A 16,512-nucleotide genomic window follows, 5' to 3' on the forward strand; every position below is an offset into this window, starting at 1 on the left:
AACGTCCGTGATAGCAAATGTTTTAATGTGATTAGAATTAGCAATGCCTTATCTCACATTTGGCTCCGTGGGGAAAGTTGGTGGAAAACGGCAGATTTCCAGGCCCGGTGCCTTGCCTTTGCAGGTCTGTAAATTCCTCATCAGATTCCTGACTGTTTCAGTAACTCCTCATCCCATTGCCTTTTAGAGTCTGCTTCCCGCTGCATTTTTGGACAGACATGGCATACCTTTTCCACATGTGTTTTTCTAAAGCTGTCATCAAGATTTCAATTTTATGTTCTCATAGTTAGGTGTCATCATGTAGCTTTGTATTTTTTTCCAGATAACTTCAAAAGTCTAGTAGAAAAGAGAAAGGAAAAAAAGAAAAGCATCTCAATGGAACAAGGACCTTTGCCAAAAACTTCCCTGTGTCCCTTTCTGTCTAACATCTACCCTCCAGGCGAAAGCAGAGAGGAAAGCAGGTTTCGAGGCCGAGCCTGGAGCAGGAGGTCAGCTGTGAGCCAGGAGATTAGGCAATGGGACTGGAAGCCTCAGGACTGGACAAACGGAGGATCCAAAGCCAGAGAAGCAAAAGATGCAAAAAGGAGGCCAGTGGGACAGAGGAAGGGCCGAATAAAGTCGATACGTCTTGTGCCTGAAAAATTCCAGCCACAGTGTCTTTTGCATATTATTCCAAGGGGCCAGGACGAGATCTAAAGGGAGCAGGCCTGGACTCCTTACTGCCCAGCACAGTGTTGTGTATGTGGTGGTGTAAGTTACTGTCATGCCGTCATTTGAATCTTTGTCACTCACTCACACTTTGACATCCACTCTTTAAAATGAAAGATTTAGGCCTAATTATGTGTATTATCCCCAAATTTAATGATGTCAGGCAGACTACTAAGTATTTTTTTTCCACTGGGAATGATCGTATGTAAATATGATCTTAAAATATAGACTATGTATAAATTCATTTACTTAACAAATATTCATTTATTTAACAGATATCTAATATTTATTGGACAATGTACTGAGGATTCTTCTAGACACTGAGGATACAGTATTTAACAAAACACGTTGAAGTCCTGTCTTTGAGGAGCTTATCTTTAAGCTTGGAGTGACAGACAGAAATCAGAAATAGGTAAAACTCCAGAGATGGAAAAATAGGGCGAGGACGGGAATGGCAGGTACTCAGGAGGGTTGAATCTGAGACAGGGTGATCAGGACGCTTCCTGAGATGGAGACATTTTAGTAAAGTCTGAAGGAAATGAGGGGGATGCTTATGGATATCTAAGGGAGAAGGACATTCAGGGCAGGGGAACAGCAAGTACAAAAACCCTGAAGAGCGCATACGCCTGGAGCATTCAGAGAACCTCAAGAAGGCCAGTGGGGCTGGAGTGTGGTGATGAGCGAGGCGGAAGGGGAATAGGGGCTGAAGGTGGCGTGTATGAGTGGAGGGTGGTTCACAGGTCATGGGAGATCTTGTAGATCTCAGCCGGGGCTCTGTCACTCTGAATGAATGGGAAATCATTGGAAAGCATTGAGCAGAGCAATGTGATTGGACTTTTATTTTCACGGGATGGTTCTAGCCTCTGTGTTGAGAATGAATTGCAGAGTTCATGGGTGGAATTAGGGGCAGCATTTAGGAGGCTATTCCAGGAATCGAGGACAGGGATAATGGCTTAGACCAGAGTGAGGGCAGTGGGGGTAGTGACATGGAGTTGAATGCTGGGGATATTTTGAAGATAGAGCTAGAACGGGATTTGCTGATGGACTAGACATGAGAGTGAAAGAATGTGGAGTCAGGAGTGACATCAAAGTTGTTGGCCTGAGTAACTGGAAGAAGGAATGGAGATACATTAACTGGGATGGAAAAGGTGGCAGGAAGGGCAGGTTTGGAGGGAAACTTTAATGGTTCAGTTTGGACATATTCAGTCTGATATAGTCATTAGATATGTCAAGTAGGCAGTTGGATATATGGGCTGGAATTCTGAAGAGAGGTCCTGGCTGAAGACATAAATGTATATGCATATATTCACACATACCATAAAACCATCAGCTCTGGTCACCATCACGCTTCCTAAAAGCATTAATTCTAGCCTCCACTTGTCACTGCTCTTCAGAGCCCCCCCTCCCCCGCCCCAGCCCACCTTGGCCTACATAACAAAGATCTTATAAAAAGTTCTTATCTCTTTGGTTCCAGGCTTTTTACTGTATTCTGGTCTGATCCTTCCAGTTCCCATCTCCTTCCATCAGTGGTTGGATTCTCTTGCTGAGTCTAGCCCGGAGGTTGCAAGCTCAGTTGCACAGGGCTGAAGGGGGGCATGTGGTGAACTGCAGAACACATGCCCCACTTACAGAGGGCAGCACCGTTCTGCTCCCACCGGGTGCTCCTGCCAGGGAAGGGGACTCGTTGCCTGTTCCTCTAAAGATTAAGCCAGAAATCTAGATGTTTTTAATGTGCAGTCTCCTCATTTTTAAACGTTGGCAGCTAACTCAAACATTTTTCAAGACTCTGTGGGCCAAACAAAATATATCTGGGGACCAAATCCAGGCCACAGATAGCCAGCTTTTTACCACTAAGGAGCCTGTTGGACAGGCTGACTGGCTGAGTTTGAGGTTTGGCCCCCGGACAGAAGCTCTTGGATTGTCCATCTTGGTTTCCCCCAGTGCAGGCAGAGGGAATGGACCACCCACCCTAGGGAGGTTCCCAAGGGACACTTTTCCCTGAGCCTGGCTCCTAAGAGCCCTGCTTTTCTGGAAAGGATAAAAAGACACCTTCCCCAGAACTTCTCTGAAGAACATTTTGTGTCCCGTCTCCTTCATCCCCTCCCCTCCTGGGATCGTATCTCACTTCAAAAGCAGAATGAGTATTGATCCCATCTTGTAGGTGAGACAGGTAGAGACTATTGAATCAGCACCTTTGTCTTAAATGCTTGATGGCAAAATAGATTGCAAAATAGTAGCTGAATGACAATCTGAGGGAGAAAGTTAGTCTCGGAGCAGATGGAAGAAACTGTATATTTTTTCAACAATTATATATTGAACACTTGCTAGGTGCCAGCTCTTTTACCATGTGCTGTGTGTACAGAAAAGGGTGAAACATAGTCTGCTCCTAAGAGAGTCACAGCCTAGTGGAGGAGACAAGTGTGAAAAGAAACAATTTATAGCAGTGTGAAAAGAGCAGCAGGACAGAGATGCCACAGAGCAAAGAGCAGGGGTGGAAAGAGGGTCTAAAAAAGGCTTTTTGGATGCAGTGATAGCTGGGCCAAGTTGTGAAAGATGAAGAGGGGTCTGTCAGGTAGACCACTGGGGGAAAGCATCCTAGAAAAAAGAAAAGCATCTGCAGGGTTTCAGAGGTATGGAGCAGAATGTAGTAGTCTAGGAACTCTCGTCATTGCAAGAGCTTCAAGTGTGAAGGATAAAGCAAAGCCAGGCATGAGGGAACAGGGTAGGAGAGAGTGCCAGGGACCAGGTCCCAGAAGGCCTTGTCAGAGGGAGTAAAGGAGGACCAGTGTTTTCCCATCTTCATTAGAAGGCTGCCTTGGCAAGCATAATCTTGGTTAGAATCAAACAAACAAAATCCTCATTTCTTCTTACAAAATTTATGCCAAGAGGAGAGCCACCATCAATCTGAGCCACTTAAAAAGAAAGTTTGACATAACCTTCATCAATTTCCTTGAGACTTCATGCCGTTCATATAAGACAAGGAACGTGAAAATAATATCAAGCACTTAGATGGTGTTTACTCTGCAGGGCATTGTCCCAAGGGCTCTATGTATGGAGCATTCATATAACTCCTTAAATTCTCAGAACCACCCTATGATGCAGTTGGTCCTCACTACACTGTAGTAGTTAAGTGACCTGTCCAAGGTCATATAGCTTGTAAGTGACGGAGAAGGCATGGAACCTCAAGAGCAGGCTATCCTTGCTCTTGACTGTCTTTGTACAGCGCTTCTGTCTGCCATGTCATGGTCTTTCTCACCAGAGGTTTTGGAAGGCCAATAACAAATGTCCAGGAACCAGAGATGAGGCTGTTGTGTTTGTATAAGACCATCTCTTTTGCATTGTTGGGAGTAACAATTATAAATGCAAATGGTCAGAGACTCTGCCTTAATTCAAGGGGCAATGGGAGCTGCATATGAACTATGGCTGCCCCCTGCACACTGCTGGCTTTGATGTCACTACCATATTCTATGAAACAGTGCAGCATGTGGCCCTGTCTTTTAAGGCAGTCAGCGATCTGTCCTGGTGGAAATAGAAAAGGTCTCTCAGTACTTTAGATAATTTTCTTCAGGAACTCTGCAGGGCTGGGTTCAGGTGGGGTTTAAATAGAAGAAGTATCCATTATGTTCAGAAAGCATTGCAATTTCTCTTTGATGTTTATTGTGCATTATTAGTTAAGAGACATCTTGGAGAAAGAAAGGCACAAGTTTAAATGCTGAAATTCTGAAATGAGATTCTTTGATTGTTGTCTGGAGAAATCTGCAGCACTGACTTTTATTCTTAAAAAAAAAGGAAAAGAAAAGTGAAAGAATCAGATGGTATTTCTATGAGGAAAGCCAGTAATTGCAGTTTTCAGGGTGAACACTTGTTTTTTTATAGCATGACAACTTTTTTTTAGAAATGAACTTCAAACCTTCCACACTTGTTAAAAATATTTCCACCTGCAGGGAAACAAATTCATTTTCATTAATACCTTCGGTGTTTGTATAATCAACAAACAAGCATGGAAATAAATATCACCGAGAGAGGTGTTTGGAAAAATTTAAGACAGACGTATTTTGTGTTTTCTGTGAGGTGGCTTAGTTATTTTAGAATTGCATTGTAATTAGTCAGTTAATTACTACATTTTAAAAATATGGTAAGGGGAAGAAATTACTTTTCAGAAGATGGAACTAACTGGATTTTTTTAGTGCTATGGAGAAACACAAGAACAAAAAAGCAACCTTTTAAAAATATGCTACTTCTTCTCTTCTTATGTCTCATTTTTCATAGAAAAAAAAATCCCATTTTTGGCATTTTCCAACCAACTTGAGACCCTTGCACGTTGCTTTGGGTCACAGATGAGATCCTGAAACATTATATACAGATCAGAGTCTCCTAAGTTGAACCATTTAAAATGCACTCACCTGAAAAGACCTCCTCATTGGAAAGGGATCCCATGGGAGTCCTTTTAGGAAATGAATAAAACATTTTATATGAAAATATCTCAGTTTCCCTATTTTTAAAATTTAGATTTCAATATGCCAGTTTATCATAAAGTAGGCATGTATTTATAGGCAACATAATTTTACTTGGTGAACGTTATACAGATTCTGAAGTAGAAGGACCTTAAAATACTCCAGAAATTTGCTCACAAAATATGTCCCTGTAGGTGTTATCACTTGTTGGGATGGAACAAATTACAACAGAGAGACAAGAAGAATTTCGCCAAACCTTAAGGTTCTCGAGGAAGGAGAATCAAAATTCCCTGTTTGTGTGCTTGCCAGTATATCCGTTCGACCTAAAATTACATAATTTAGATGTCTGAAGTTAATTGCAGCTCACTGCTATCACAAGTCTATTTTTAGACACCAGAAGTGCACCCAGGTCGACCTACCAGGCAGGGTCCGCCGGGATCTGAACACAGAGTGCCCTTTGTGAAAAAGGAGTTGCCCCCAGTAACAGCACACGGGATTGTTCCATTGTTAACACTAAGGAGGGAACTTCCTGATTTTTTTTTCTTCATTTTTATTTAGTGGTTTCTAAACTAAAAAGGAAACATTGAATGGTGCTTAATTTCAAGTCTATGGGTTAATGTATTATTTTCTTTCCTTAAACCCACTTTCCTCTTTCCCTCTCACGTTGTAAGTGATGTGTTTACTTATTTATGCCCTTGTGCTCTCGTTTCCAAGGCTGGGATTTTCCCTTCTCTTTCTTGGCTGTAATTTTGATACAGAAGGGAAACTGCTAGAGAGAGAAGGTGGCGCAGAGGGCAGCGCTGGCTGTGGTTAACCACCCTCATTAGCTGGGGATGAACCGTCTGAGACCATGAAGGACACAGTTCACTTCCCATGCAGAGGAATGCGCTAACCAAGTGACTCTTGTAAGTGACTGAATACTCCTTGGTCATTTCCATTATTCTCTGTAAGGATTTCAAAGCAAACATTCTTGTTTTAAGGCAGCAAGGCTGAGTGGAGCGTGATGGCTGATGGGTTTCACCTCCAGGAGCAGCGCAACCTACTGGCAGAGACTGGAAGGCTGTGTTCAGGATGGTGAGGCCTGGTCTGGGCTGAGTAGGAAAGAGAGATTAGAAATGTCAGCCTTGAGTGAAGGAGAAGGAGGTGGGATTCATGCCGTATATTGTCATCTCCCTGCAGTGGGGGGTTCCGGCTCCCAATGAGTATTAGGAAACCGGCGTGTTCATCCTAGTTCTGCTCCTAGTGAGCAGTGTGACTTTGAGCAAGTTAACTTTCTTTGGCCTTGCTTTCTTGGTCTCTCAGAGGGGAGCAGACTCTATGAACCTTCCAGGTCTCAGATTCTGTGATCCCAGGATGGACATGTGTGGCTGCCTATTGTCCATGAGATAAGTTCTAGATCTTCATCTTGGCCTTTGGGTCTTTGTCAGTCTGACCTTACACTACTTTTCAAGCCACTTCTTCAATTTCCTCCACTTACTGGCCAGGCCAGGTACCCATGGTTTCTTGAACATTCTTCTCACTTTCTTGACTTGATCTCTTTTCTTCAGAATCTCACTAAGTGTAATGCCTATACCTTCCCCTCTTCTCTGATTATCAAAATCCTACTCATTTTTTTTTTTTTTTTTTTGAGGAAGATGAGCCCTGAGCTAACTACTGCCAGTCCTCCTCTTTTTGCTCAGGAAGCCTGGCCCTGAGCTAACATCCGTGTCCATCTTCCTCTACTTTTTATATGTGGGACACCTACCACAGCATGGCGTGCCAAGCGGTGCCATGTCCACACCCGGGATCTGAACTGGTGAACCCCGGGCTGCCAAGAAGCGGAATGTGTGAACTTAACCACTGCGCCACCGGCCCGGCCCCACCTACTCATTTTTTTTTAAGACTCTGAGCCTCATAGAACTTTTTCCCTTGTGGAACCTTTAATACTTGACACCCTATTCCCATTGGCTATGCATTTGCCAGGTTGCCTCTGGATCCTGCCTGAAACTCATGGTAGCCAGGATTAGTGTTTCACTGGTTCACTGTCCCTGGACTCTTTTCAATGCCCAATCAGGCTAACAAATTGCAGTAAACATTTCCTTAAAGAGAAAAACAAAAACCAAGGAACAATGATAAAAATAAAGTGACAAGGAGATTCATTGAAGTCAACACACACTTAATACTTGTCAAATTTGAGAAAAACAGGGTGGCAGGTGCTTCGGTGGAGACAAGTAAGAGTAAGAAATAGTCTCTGTCTTTGAGAGTTATGGCGGCAGCAGCAGCAGCAGCATGTCTTCCATTTATTTCATGTGTATTTCTTACCACATCCTTTGCATACACCCTAAATTCTTAGAACAACCCTGCAAGGTATTATCAACTCTGTTTTACTGATGAGGAAGCTGAGGCCTGGAAAGTTTAAGGGACTTACCCAGGCCACACAGCTGGTAAGGGGATGAACCTGTGCTGATTCTGGCATATGTCATTGCCTCCCTAGTGGGGAGCCTATGACAAGGGCGGGCAGTTCCCTGAGCATACTCTCTACTTTCTCATCTTCAAGCCTTTGCTCGTGCTCTTCAGGCCACTTGGAAGGCTCCCCCCTTCCACACTTCTCAGCATGTGGAAGGGCTTTCCATGCTTTGAACAAATCTCCTTCTCGAAGTCTTTCATGCCTCCCTCTTCCAGCTGGGCCCTGATAATATGGGACTCTATACGTATATGTAAAATGAATGCAGTAATGCCACCTTCATCTCTTTCTTCGTTGCAAAGGTTCTAAGGGTGAAGTAAAAATGTCCAGTGAAAAATGACTGGAGAATTCTGTTCCATTCAAGAGACATCTATCAAGCATTTGGTCAGGCCTTGGTAACAGACAGAAGATGACTCTCCCAGTGTTAGAACAACTGTTCTCCGCTTTATAGGAGAAGAGGCTGGGTGACACCCATGATGAGATCATAGTCTGGGATTTGTGTTGCATGGAGAGAATTCCTTCTTGCCTCAGGCAGAAGCAGAGAGGTTCTCAGAGTTCTCTTGTCCTCTTCTGGTGCTGGTCCAAGCAGCCCAGAGGGGTGCAGGGAGACAGGCATAGGATAGAGTGGACAGAGTCTCAGAAGGAACTTATTTGCTGGGAGTTGCAAAACCAGAATAGGTTTCTGGAACAGGGTCAGAGCTTATTCCCTCCATCTAAGAGTTCATTGTCAAAGTGAGGCCACTATTGGCATGATTTATATTCATTGATCTTCCTATGAGAAGGTGATGAGGTTGGTGTGTGATCTCAACATCTTCCACAGGGGCCATTGAGCCACTGCTCACAAGTGCTGTGGATTCAAAGGTAAATAAGGCATCACTGTGGCCAAAAATCAGCTCACATAACTTTAGTACAGTATCAGTATCATGTATGGGTCATGATGATGGTGTGTACCTGATGCTGTTAGAAACCAGAGGAAGGAAAGATCTGTCATGCCTAGGAGTGTGTGAGAAGATTCCATAGAAGTGGTGACACCTTTGCCAGGGCTTGAAAGATGAGTAAGATTTTACCAGCCTAAGAAAGGGCAGGGGAAGGGGGTACTCCAGGAAGAGGGAACAGCAAGTGCAAAGCTGGAGTTTGGGCAGCGCAGGACTGAGGTCCAGTAAGAACCACAAATTCTGGATTCTCTGTTTCAAATATTGATGATATTTATGCAAATAACACAGTCATCCAAAGATGTCAGAACAAGCTTCTCCTCCCTGCTACATCAGGCACATGGATAGGCCTGCTGGCGTGCATCCTTCCTCTTCTGTTCATCATTTATGAAAGTGGCTGCCCAACACCCTCCAGAGAACAAGTGCCCATTTGTCCTGTGACCACATGCTTCCCCAGCCTTCTGCCCATTTGCAGCCTGCCCTGCTTCCTGAGCTCAGCTTGCCAGAAGGATGCAGGCTGCTGCGTTGTGCAGCTGCAGGGGGCACCGTGCACACAGACCGCCCTGGCACCCTGGCATTGTGCGATGCCTGTGCAGTGGCCTAGAAGAAGCCAGAATTTGTTTGTTCTGCTCCCTTACAAAGATTGCCAGCCCCTGGGTTACAGAAAACAAAACAAAACAAACAAACAAAAGCCTTGCTGCTCCTGATGGTGCATCGCAAGTCCTCACCTTTACTAGCCAGTTTTGACCTTCATCGTATCACAGCCTGCTCCATTGAGATAGAAGCACTGACACTGTTCTGTTGTTTCCTCTGCCAGCTTTCCCTTTCCATGGCTTTGCTTTCCAATTAAAAGCAAAATAAAAATCAAACAAACTCCAGACCTTTCCCAACTCTTGATCCTTGGGTGGTCATGTTACGTTGTTTTCATTTTTGTTTTGTTGTTGCCGTTGTTTTTAGTGGAGACTTACTTTTATAGAAAAAGCACTATTGCATGTGGAGCCATGCGCTTGTTCTGCCTTGTTCAGATATCTGTGCCTGAGAGGAACCAATGCACCGTGCCTGTGAGAGCAGAGCTCCGAGACCAGCCAGACGGCAGGGGATTTGATGAGGGGCTGGAGGATGCTAGGGGTTTGGGAAGCAGCCTCTGTCCATTGCAACAAAGTGCAGTCATTGGATCTGACTTTGTTGTAGATCATGGGAAGAAGTCTGGCTGGGCAGCTGGAGGGTGAGGTCCAGAGGGTCCGGAGAGGCAGTACTAGAGCTGATAGTGGTGATATGAGAAAGAAGCAACATCTGATATCCAAACCAAGACCTGAGTTCCAGAATGGCCCCTGGGACATTGGGCCTTGCAGTCAGACCTGGCTTCAGACTACTCACCTGCCAGTTTGTATCTTTATTCTGTCTCCAGCTCATCAACCAAGCCCCACCCCCCAGTTGTCTCCAGCATCCATTTCTTCCTCTCCACTTCTGCTGCCATGACCTTAGTGCAGGCCCTATGTCTCCCCCAGGTTGCTATCATTGGCCTAGTGATGAATTAATTTCCTGCCTGGAGTCTCTCCCCATCATGTCTGCCTTATGGGCCACCGCCAGATGTCTACCTGAAACACGGTTCTGATCACGTTATTCCCCTACCCCCAGATCTTCCATGGTTCTCCCACTCTTAAGCCTGTATCTCGAGGCTTCAGGCAGTCTGCTTTGCCTCTCCCGCCACTTCCTGTCTCATCCTCTGTGAGGAGCATGACTACCTCTTGTGCTCTGAACATTTCCTATAGATTCCCACTGGCATCTCTTTGCCCAGCGGATCTACTGGGGAGCTTGTCAAACATACAGTTTCTCTGGCTCCACCTTGAGGGATGCGCACTAGGAACCTGGCAGCTGGAATCTGGATACTTCAAGTTTAAACCTCTGGTCCCTGTGACTCTGAGGATGAGCCAGGTTCGGGAACCAGCGCCTTTGTCATACCAGCCTGTGTCGTGGTATGCTTTTTGCCGTCACAGGAACCCTCTCTGTTCTTCAGTGTCCAGATCAGATGTTACTTCCTCCTTGAAGAGCTTCATGAGCCCAGCAGTCAAAAAATGACTTCTTCCACCCTGGAGGTTGGTCCTTTGGCCTTTCTGCTGTCAGCCATTCGTCTTTATCCTGCTTGATTTTAAGTTCCTTGAGCGTAGAGAGTGCATTTTATTCATCTGACATATCTGGCAGCTTCCAGGACACAAACTTATATTCAGTAGCTGCTCAGGTGTGAAAGATCTCATGCAATCGAATAATCGAACAAAAATAGACATATATTACATTCACTTACATGATGCTTTACATCTATAAGAAAAAGGGAAGATATCGCAGGAATGGTAGTGGGAGGAGTACCTATAAGCAACTCCATTTTAGGAAAATTTAGAAATGTGAATTTAAATAAGAAGCACTTTTAGTTGTTAAACCTTGTAGAAGAGTTCTGTTCTTTCTCTGTCTTGTCTGGCGAAGAGTTAAGGCTTTCGAACGCATCTGTACTGCCAAGACTTTACTGTTGTAACCTTATATAACATAAGGTTTATGATTTTATTGTTTCTCTGCAACTATTTTTTTGCTATATTTTCTTTTGTTCACCAGCAGAAGCAGCGATTAGCTCAGGTTTCTGTTCACAGGCATAGTTTTATGGCGTTCTCTGAAATGAAAGGAAGATATTGGGAGTCAGCTGTTTATAGCTTTTCTAGCAACACCTTTATTGATATATTCCCATTTTTTCATATCCTTTTATCGGCATTGCAAAAATGAAATTATATATCCATTACCAAAATTAGATAGGAGATTTATTGGATTAGAAGTGCTTTCTTCCTAACCCTTAAAAGACCAAAAGGTTCTTCTTTGATAATTCTGTAAGAGAGATAAAATTCCTTTTTATTTTAAAATGTTACAGATAGGAGATTAACCTAGTTATGCTTTGCTGATATAAGGAATGCACGTCTCAGGGAACCAGGCGATGCCGAGAGAGGTTTCTGACTCGGGAATGTACAGAAGACATGAGACTTGCATGAATTATAGCATGACTCATTAAAGGCTATAAGAGTACTTTATAAGTAATCAGATGTTTTAGACTAGGAACTCTGATTTCCTGTGAAACTGTAAGATGCTTCCTACTATGAAGATTTTTCCCTTTTGTGCATGTCTGAAACTTCTTCACAATTTAGTAATATTTCTATTTGCGTATTAATTACAGGCAAGGATGGCTAAATTGAATAAAAATATTAATCAACAAATATTTTTCATGTATCTTCTGTGCAGGATACTTTGCAAAGTATTGCGATTTAAAATAAAATACTCGCCTCTGATAACACCACTTTGTAGGGCTGTGACAGGCATGAGATTTAGGGAAGTACCTAGCATGGAAAGTGCTGAATAAATGCTAGGTAGTGTGTGTTGTATGGTGCAGGATTTCGGAGAGAATGAGTTAAGACAATCTAGACATATTAGTAATGTTTTGATAAACAGACATTTCGCTCTTTCTTCACATAATGTTTTAAGATTCAAATGAAGAGAAATGTGTTAGTACCTGTAAACTGTGAATGTTCATTTTCAACGATGAAAATGAAGCCAAATTTGGAACAAGTAAAGTTTTCATCACAGAAATAGAACCTAATTATATATAATTCAAGACAGTCTAAGACTTGGTGCATGGTACTTAAAGATTCAAGCAATTGAAATCAGGCGACAGTTTTTTAAATTAGCTTTTGAATGTTTTATATTTTATATCTACCTCAAGAATCTTGTATGCTATACATACAGGTTTAGACACAAACTCGTTATCTTTAATCCCAAACAGCTGTAGAAAAGCCCTGAGTAAAGGCTCTGCCACTGTAGTGGGTGGAGTGGTTGCTTCCTAAACCCCCAGTTCAAGTCCACCTGGAACCTCAGAATGCGACCTTATTTGTAAATAGGGTCTTTGCAGATGTAATTGGTAAGGTGAGATCAGACTGGAGTAGAGTAGTTCCTGAATCCATTGTGACTGGTGTTCTGATAAGAAGAGCAGAGGGCACAGACAGACACATAGTAAAGAAGGCTGTGAGAAGATGGAGGCAGAAATCAGAGTGATGCTGCCACAAGCCAAGGAATGCCAAGGATTGCCCTCAACCACCAGAAGCTGGGAGAGGCAAGGAAGGATTCTCCCCTAGAGCTGTCAGAGGGAGCACGGACCTGTTGACACCTTGATTTCAGACTTCTAGCCTCCAGAACTATGAGAGAATAATTTTCTATTGTTCTAAGCCAGCTGAGTATAATGCTTTGTTATGGCAACCGAAGGAAACTAACGCAGGCACTTATCAGAGTGCACTTAAATGCACTCATGTGCTATTTTGTCTTTAAAGTGAGTGTAATGAAACCTATCACACAAGATTACTTAAGGATTCCATGAGATAGTCTATGCACAGGTATTTGGCACATGCTTTTTATCTTAAATTACGTTCTTATGCACCGAAGTGCTACCCTTGTACAAGGTGAGATTTCACCTTATGGAGAGGAAAAGCTATTTTCTACAGCATGATCCAAAAATGTAAGTGGTGTCTTTTGGGTAATTTCCCATGATGGGAAAGATTAAGCAGAGTCTTAGTCAATCCAGGGTTTTGAGGACAGTATATCAGTTAGAGACTGTTTCAGTCCAAGTAACAGAAACCCAATCAAATCCAGTGGCTTAACCAAGTAGGGATTAACCAGCAAGGTTCTCACCTGATAAGATGTCCTGAGCTATGTCTCCTGGGCTGGAATGGAAGCCCCAGGATGCCATCAAGGGCCTCGGCTCCTTCTCTCTCTCTGCCTTGCCATCCTAACATGTCCTTCTTCCTTGCTGCCTGAAGTTGGCTGCCCTACCTCTAGTCCCATATGCTCATTCCAGCAGGAAGAAGAAAGCAGTGTCAAGGAGGGGGGAGCAGCCCATATTAAGAAAGCCAAAGTTTTCCAGAAATCCTCAGTACATTCAGTTTAATTCTCATTAGCCAAAACTGTGTCACATGACCTCTCCTAGATGTGAAGGTGTCTAGGAAATTTAGTTGGGCTAAATTACCCGGGCTAAAACCCAGCTGGGCTCAGAGCTGCTGTCCTGAACAAAACAGGCATCTATTTGTGAGGAAGCAGGGGATCATGGATTTAGGGTAGCCAATTAGCAGGGTCTGCCATAAAAGGGGTTCTGGAACAGGTAAGAGATTGGACTAGATGAGCTCTTCCCACTATAAAATCCAAAGATGCAGTTAGTAGGTCATTTCCTACTCTTAATGCATTTACAGTTTATATTGGAGGCAGGTTCTGGAGTCAGCTGTGTGGGTCTGAATCGCACTTCTAGCCCTTACTAGATATATAATCCTGATCATGGACAAATTACTGATCCTCTCTAAGCCTTAGTTCCTTCATTTGTAAAACTGGGAAGATAATATTCACTTTATTGTGTTGTTTTGAGGATTGTATGAATTAAATATTTAGAGTTTTAATTATAGTATCTTGCACTAATAGATACTAAATAAACGTAGCTATTCTTTTGATACTAGGCGGTAAGCTCCACGAAGGCAGGAACTATGGCTGACATGTTCACCGGGTAGCTCAGTGCCTAGGACATGGTCCCCCTTTAACAGATGTCTGTTAGGTGAATGAATGGATGAGGCCACCAGGGCTAATGCTAGTATAGAGCATACTCAAAATAACAGATTTGTCATCTCTCAAATGAGGTTTTAGGGCATGTATCTGAAGCACCTTCTGTAAGTCTGAGGTAGGAACACTCTAGATTAAGGGAAAAGAATGAAGGTATAAAGATAAGAAGTTGTTTTGATCACTGTTGATAGCTGCAGACAACAGAAACCACTCTAGCAAATTTAAGCAGAAAATGATTTATTATCAAGCATTAAGAACCTTAAAGAACCAGGACTGTTCTGGCAATAACTCCCTTGCCGTCACCACCCACGCTCAGCTTTGATGTTACTGGGCACTGGACATGAGAATCTCTGCCACAGCTGCCCCAGACAAATCACACACACCAGGTCTATCAGAAGAGCCAGTCTCCTTGTACAACCACTGCTCAACACCTTCTCCTTCTAAATTTCCTGTGAATGTGTCTGTTTGTCAGAGTCTGGGTCACATGGAGACCCGTAGCTGCAATGGAGACTGGGAAATGTAGTTTTTAGCCTTTTGGCCTCTATAATTCAGATAGGTTTGCCATAAGGGGATTGGAAAGGGTACTGAGCTAGCCAATGCAGTGTCTAGCACAGAAGTCATTCTGAACAGCTATGTGCAGTTGTCCCATCAAGACCACCTGCAGGTCACAGAGGGGTGAGGCCATTGAGAAGAGGCACTGGAAGACCAGAGGAATGTAGTGGAGAGTTCAGACCCACATACCCCAGGAGCCAGCAGAGCAGGCGCCTAGGAATGGACAGTGGGTTGCTGATGGGGGAACGCAGAGAGTCAGAGGAGGAGGAAGCACAGATGTAGTTGTCCCTGGGCACATCTGGATGGATTGTCTGCAGAGGGAAACCTGCTTCTGCATTTCCCTTTGCCTGGTCACTGTCCCAGGTGCACAGCTGCAGACAGAGATGTGGTGCCAGGCAGGGCCAGCAAGCTCCCCTCACTGCCCAGCCTGCCCCATCCATCCCAACAAAGAAGGGGCTCATGTGGCAGCTATGCAGTGTGGCTCCCATGGCCTGGCCTGTATGACCCTCCAGCCAGTCCTAAAACCTAGGCTGTGGCACGGAATAATCAAGAGGCAAGGAGGAGAAGGAGCACCCTCCACACAGAAGCACCCTTTGTTAGTACCTCCCAGGCAGGAGGGTGGAAGAAAGAAGCTGCGTGATCTTTAAAAAACCCCAAAGCTTGGTTGGGGATGTGCTTTTTCCTTTCTCTTCTCCTCTTTCCTTTTGTCTTCCTTTTCAGTTTGAGTTGTGTTTTATGGGCTGTGTGATATGGCGGTGGGACAGCTGAGCAATTCTTTGGAATCGATCTTGTAGGCAGCCAAGGTGGCAAGCTGGATAATTCAAGTTCAGAAAGGATCTTTTATAGAAAATAAAAAAAGAACGAAAAACCAAAAAAAAAAAAAAAGACCGGCCATGATTTATCCCCACCCTACCCCCCTACCTTTTATTTATTCTTTTTTGTGGGCTTTGTGGAGGCTTTGGCTGATTTACTGACACCATTTCTTTGCAGGCTGCATCTGTCCCAGGCCTTTGTTCAGGTGTACCTGCCGTAAGGATTCTAGAAATGCAAAAACCATTTTCTAGAAACAGATTCCGTTTAATGCCATTAAATGCAATCAGAAGTTATCAAGCCTCTTACTGGAACTCTCTTCTGAATGTAACCTAATCCAATTTACCTTTCCTTTGGTATTTAAGTTCCTGACAGCCAAGAGCACATGCTCAGACAGAGCAGTTTGGCTTGTTACAGGTGCCTTTTTTCTTTCTTTTTTCTTCTTCGTTCAATTCCTGTGAACGACTTGGTGTGATGTCACGGTGAGCGTTAACCATCAGATTGTGGTCAGTTCCAGACATGGAGATGCTGCCGTTATCAGCCACGATCCCTTGATCTCAGTGTCCTGGGTGTGTCAAATTTTTGTTGAGTGAGTGAGTGAGACGTAGCCCTGTCCACAAGCCCCAGGCGACTTCTCACTCTCGTTCAGAATCACAGAATTCTGTGCTCATGTGAGAACACTTTATCTCTAATAAACCTGGAGTTTAATGACTCATTCCCACATGATTTTAGTGTTTCTTTTTCGATTGAAAATGTTCTTTTTCAAGAAGAAAAACTTTGCACATGAACATTCAAAAGGAGGGAAAAGGCCATTTCCCATTCTTTCAGCCTGAACACAATTACAATATTTTAACTCTCACCTTGCAGTTTGGAATTTATGTAGTGTGGCGTGCTTCTGGGTGATTTAATTATCTGCTTCTGATCTCATCACAAAGAAGTGGTGGAAGCCTGGGGGGGAAACTTCTCATTCCCCAATATCTTCTGCTAG

At 43.7% G+C, this 16,512-nt stretch overlaps 1 protein-coding gene across 2 annotated transcripts in view; it reads left to right on the forward strand.

The window, feature by feature from the left end:
* The window catches only part of CHN2 (chimerin 2), a 287,334-nt gene that overhangs the window by 38,727 nt on the left and 232,095 nt on the right, over positions 1-16,512 (forward strand). The window contains exon 1 of one of the 2 annotated variants that reach the window (XM_070616122.1): positions 5,919-6,067. The exons of the other annotated variant lie outside the window; for it this stretch is intronic. The gene's annotated coding sequence lies outside the window, so the exon portion shown is untranslated. Of the gene's footprint in view, positions 1-5,918; positions 6,068-16,512 lie in introns of those variants that run through there. 2 annotated transcript variants of the gene reach the window in all.

The sequence above is a fragment of the Equus przewalskii genome, chromosome 4, assembly GCF_037783145.1.
Source record: "Equus przewalskii isolate Varuska chromosome 4, EquPr2, whole genome shotgun sequence".
NCBI lineage: Eukaryota > Metazoa > Chordata > Mammalia > Perissodactyla > Equidae > Equus > Equus przewalskii.